Source organism: Amaranthus tricolor, chromosome 10 (assembly GCF_026212465.1).
Source record: "Amaranthus tricolor cultivar Red isolate AtriRed21 chromosome 10, ASM2621246v1, whole genome shotgun sequence".
Lineage (NCBI taxonomy): Eukaryota > Viridiplantae > Streptophyta > Magnoliopsida > Caryophyllales > Amaranthaceae > Amaranthus > Amaranthus tricolor.
In genome coordinates, this window is record NC_080056.1 from 18581405 (window position 1) to 18587627 (window position 6223).

The window sequence follows — 6223 nt, forward strand, 5'->3', positions numbered from 1 at the left end:
CTTAAAAACGCATAAAATCGCAACTTAACACGTAATTACTAGCATATGACAATGATTTTCAATTATAACCACTTCAACACAAACATATATACCAAATAATTTTGTGTGGCAAGTTTTTTTCAAATCAAACCATGTTTGAGCAACTTTATGCACAAAAGTGGCAAAAACGCTTAAAAACACATAAAAACACAACTTAACACGTAATTTCTAGCATATGACTATGATTTTCAATGCTAATCACTTTGACTCAATAATATATACCAAATAGTGTTGTGTGCCAAGTTTCGTGCAAAACAAACACTGTTTATGCTACTTTATGCGCAAAAGTGCCAAAAACGCTTAAAAACAGATAAAATTGCAAATAAACACGTAATTCTGCAACATATGACTATGATTTTCAATTCTAACCACTTCAACAGAATAATATATATATCAAATAGTGTTGTGTGCCATGTTTTGTGCAAAACATAACAAGTTTGATCTACTATATGCGCAAAACTGCCCAAAATGGTTAAAAACCTTTAAAATCGGAACTTAACACGTAATTTCTAGCATATGACTATGATTTTCAATTGTAACCACTTCAACACAATAATATAAACCAAATAGTGTTTTATGCCAAGTTTTGTGCAAAACAAACCTAGTTTGAGCTACTTTATGCACAAAACTGGCAAAAACACTTAAAAACCCTTAAAAACGCAACTTAACACGTAATTTCTAGCATATGACTATGATTTTCAATTCTAACCACTTCAACTCAATAATATATACCAAATAATATTGTGTGCCAAATTTCGTGCAAAACAAACCAAGTTTGAGCTACTTTACGCACAAAAGTGGCGATAAAGCTTAAAAACCCTTTAAAAACGCAACTTGACACGTAATTTCTAGCATATGACTATGATTTTCAATTCTAACCACTTAAACAAAATAATATGTACCAAATAGTGTTGTGTGCCAAGTTTCATGCAAAACAAACCAAGTTTGGGCTACTTTATGCGCAAAAGTGCTAAAAACGCTTAAAAACGCATAAAATCGCAACTTAACACGTAATTTCTAGCATATGACTAAGATTTTCAATTCTAACCACTTCAACACAATAATATATACCAAGTAGTATTGTGTGCCAAGTTTCGTCCAAAACATACCAAGTTTGAGCTACTTTATTCGCTAAAGTTCCAAAAATGGTAAAAAAAAACCCTTAAAATCAAAACTTAACACGTAATTTCAACCACATGATAATAATTTTCAAATCTTACCACTTCAAAACAATAATCTATACCAAATAATGTTGTGTGCCAAGTATCGTGCAAATCAAACCAAGTTTGAGCTACTTTATACGCAAAAATGGCAAAATAACTTAAAAACGCATAAAATCGCAACTTAACATGTAATTTCTAGCATATGACAATGATTTTCAATTATAACCACTTCAAAAATATGATATATACCAAATAATGTGGTCTGCCAAGTTTCGTGCAAATCAAACCAAGTTTGAGCTTCTTCCTGCGCAAAAGTGGCAAAAACGCTTAAAAACCCTTAAAATCGCAACTTAACACGTAATTTCTAGCATATGACTATGATTTTCAATTCTAACCACTTCAACAGAATAATATATATATACCAAATAGTGTTGTGTGCCAAGTTTTGTGCAAAACATAACATGTTTGATCTACAATATGCGCAAAAGTGCCAAAAATGGTTTAAAACCCGTAAAATCGCAACTTAACACGTAATTTCTAGCATATGAATATGATTTTCAATTCTAACAATTCAAAAAAATAATATACACCAAATAATATTGTGTGTCAACTTTCGTGCAAAACAAACCTAGTTTGAGCTACTTTATGCGCAAAAGTGCCAAAAACGCTTAAAAACGCATTAAATCGCAACTTAACACGTAAATCCTAGCATATGACTATGATTTTCAATTCTAACCACTTCAACACAATAATATATACCAAATAGTGTTGTGTGCCAAGTTTCGTCCAAAACATACCAAGCTTGAGCTACTTTATTCGCAAAAGTGCCAAAAATGGTAAAAAAAAAAACCCTTAAAATCAAAACTTAACACGTAATTTCAACCATATGAATAGAAATTTCAATTCTAACCACTTAAACACAAAAATATATACCAAATAATGTTGTGTGCCAAGTTTCGTGCAAATCAAACCAAGTTTGAGCTACTTTATACGCAAAAAGGGCAAAATAACTTAAAAACGCATAAAATCGCAACTTAACACGTAATTTCTATGATATGACAATGATTTTCAATTATAACCACTTCAACACAATAATATATACCATATAATGTTGTCTGCCAAGTTTCGTGCAAATCAAACCAAGTTTGAGCTAGTTTATGCGCAAAAGTGACAAAAACGCTTAAAAACCCTTAAAATCGCAACTTAACACTTAATTTCTACCATATGACTATTTTTTTCAATTCTAACCACTTCAACACAATAATATATACAATATAATATTGTGTGCCAAGTTTCGTGCAAAACAAACCAAGTTTGAGCCACTTTATGCGCAAAAGTGGCAAAAACGCTTAAAAACGAATAACATAGCAACTTAAGACGTAATTTCTTGCATATGACTATGATTTTCAATTCCAACCACTTCAACACAATAATATATACCAAATAGTGTAGTGTGCCAAGTTTCGTGCAAAACTAACCAAATTTGAGCTACTTTATGCACAAAATTGGCAAAAATGTTTAAAAACCCTTAAAAACGCAACTTAACCCGTAATTTCTAGCATATGACTATGATTTTCATTTATAACCACTTAAACACAATAATATATACAACAATTAGTGTTGTGTGCCAAGTTTCGTGCAAAACAAACCAAGTTTGAGCTACTTTATGCGCAAAAGTGCCAAAAATGCTTAAAAACGCATAAAATTGCAACTTAACACTTAATTTCTACGAAATGACTATAATTTTCAATTCTAACCACTTAAACACAATAATATATACCAAATAGTGTTGTGTGCCAAGTTTCGTCCAAAACATACCAAGTTTGAGCTACTTTATGCGCAAAAGTGCCAAAAATGGTTAAAAAAACCCTTAAAATCGCAACTTAACACGTAATTTCTACCATATGACAATGATTTTTAATTCTAACCACCTCAACACAATAATATATACCCAATAATGTTGTGTGCCGAGTTTCGTGCAAATCAAACCAAGTTTCAGCTACTTTTTGCGCAAAAGTGCCAAAAACGCTTAAAAACGCATAAAATCACAAATAAACACGTAATTCTATAGCATATGACTATGATTTTCAATTCTAATCACTTCAACAGAATAATATATATACCAAATAGTGTTGTGTGCAAAGTTTCGTGCAAAACATAACAAGTTTGATCTACTATATGCACAAAAGTGCGAAAAATGGTTAAAAACCCTTAAAATCGCAACTTAACACGTAATTTCTAGCATATGAATATGATTTTCAACTCGAACAATTCAAAACAATAATATATATCAAATAATATTGTGTGTCAATTTTCGTGCAAATCAAACCAAGTTTGAGCTACTTTATGCGCAAAAGTAGCAAAAACGCTTAAAAATGCTTAAAATCGCAACTTAACACGTAATGTCTAGCATATGATTAAGATTTTCAATTCTAACCACTTGAACACAATAATATATACCAAGTAGTATTGCGTGCCAAGTTTCGTCTAAAACATACCAAGTTTGAGCTACTTTATTCGCAAAAGTGCCAAAAATGGTAAAAAAAACCCTTAAAATCACAACTTAACACGTAATTTCAACCATATGATAATAATTTTCAAATCTAACCACTTCAAAACAATAATCTATAACAAATAATGTTGTGTGCCAAGTATCGTGCAAAACAAACCATGTTTGAGCTACTTTATGCGCAAAAGTGCCAAAAACGCTTTAAAACGCATAAAATCGCAACTTAACACGAAAATCCTAGCATATGACTATGATTTTCAATTCTAACCACTCAAAACAATAATATATACCAAATAGTGTTGTGTGCCAAGTTTCGTCCAAAACATATCAAGCTTGAGCTACTTTATGCGCAAAAGTGCCAAAAATGGTAAAAAAAATCCCTTAAAATCAAAACTTAACACGTAATTTCTACCATATGACAATGATTTTCAATTCTAACCACTTCAACACAATAACATATACAATTGTGTGCCATGTTTCGCTGAAATCAAACCATGTTTGAGCAACTTTATGTGCAAAAGTAGCAAAAAAGCTTAAAAACGCATAAAGTAGCAACTTAACACGTAATTTCTAGCATATGACAATGATTTGCAATTATAACCACTTCAACACAATAATATATACTAAATAATCTTTGTTCCAAGTTTAGTCCAAAACATAACAAGTTTGATCTACAATATGCGCAAAAGTGCCAAAAATGGTTTAAAAGCCCTTAAAATCGGAACTTAACACGTAATTTCTAGCATATGACTATGATTTTCAATTGTAACCACTTCAACACAATAATATATACCAAATAGTGTTTTGTGCCACGTTTTGTGCAAAACAAACCAAGTTTGAGCTACTTTTTGCACAAAAGTGGCAAAAACACTTAAAAACCCGTAAAAACGCAACTTAACACGTAATTTCTAGCATATGAAATTTATATTCAATTCTAACCACTTCAACTCAATAATATATACCAAATAGTGTTGTGTGCCAAATTTCGTGCAAAACAAACCAAGTTTGAGCTACTTTATGCGCAAAAGTGCCAAAAATGGTTAAAAAAACCCTTAAAATCGCAACTTAACACGTAATTTCTACCATATGACAATGATTTTTAATTCTAACCACCTCAACACAATAATATATACCCAATAATGTTGTGTGCCGAGTTTCGTGCAAATCAAACCAAGTTTCAGCTACTTTTTGCGCAAAAGTGCCAAAAACGCTTAAAAACGCATAAAATCACAAATAAACACGTAATTCTATAGCATATGACTATGATTTTCAATTCTAATCACTTCAACAGAATAATATATATACCAAATAGTGTTGTGTGCAAAGTTTCGTGCAAAACATAACAAGTTTGATCTACTATATGCACAAAAGTGCGAAAAATGGTTAAAAACCCTTAAAATCGCAACTTAACACGTAATTTCTAGCATATGAATATGATTTTCAACTCGAACAATTCAAAACAATAATATATATCAAATAATATTGTGTGTCAATTTTCGTGCAAATCAAACCAAGTTTGAGCTACTTTATGCGCAAAAGTAGCAAAAACGCTTAAAAATGCTTAAAATCGCAACTTAACACGTAATGTCTAGCATATGATTAAGATTTTCAATTCTAACCACTTGAACACAATAATATATACCAAGTAGTATTGCGTGCCAAGTTTCGTCTAAAACATACCAAGTTTGAGCTACTTTATTCGCAAAAGTGCCAAAAATGGTAAAAAAAACCCTTAAAATCACAACTTAACACGTAATTTCAACCATATGATAATAATTTTCAAATCTAACCACTTCAAAACAATAATCTATACCAAATAATGTTGTGTGCCAAGTATCGTGCAAAACAAACCATGTTTGAGCTACTTTATGCGCAAAAGTGCCAAAAACGCTTTAAAACGCATAAAATCGCAACTTAACACGAAAATCCTAGCATATGACTATGATTTTCAATTCTAACCACTCAAAACAATAATATATACCAAATAGTGTTGTGTGCCAAGTTTCGTCCAAAACATATCAAGCTTGAGCTACTTTATGCGCAAAAGTGCCAAAAATGGTAAAAAAAATCCCTTAAAATCAAAACTTAACACGTAATTTCTACCATATGACAATGATTTTCAATTCTAACCACTTCAACACAATAACATATACAATTGTGTGCCATGTTTCGCTGAAATCAAACCAAGTTTGAGCAACTTTATGTGCAAAAGTAGCAAAAAAGCTTAAAAACGCATAAAGTAGCAACTTAACACGTAATTTCTAGCATATGACAATGATTTGCAATTATAACCACTTCAACACAATAATATATACTAAATAATCTTTGTTCCAAGTTTAGTCCAAAACATAACAAGTTTGATCTACAATATGCGCAAAAGTGCCAAAAATGGTTAAAAGCCCTTAAAATCGGAACTTAACACGTAATTTCTAGCATATGACTATGATTTTCAATTGTAACCACTTCAACACAATAATATATACCAAATAGTGTTTTGTGCCACGTTTTGTGC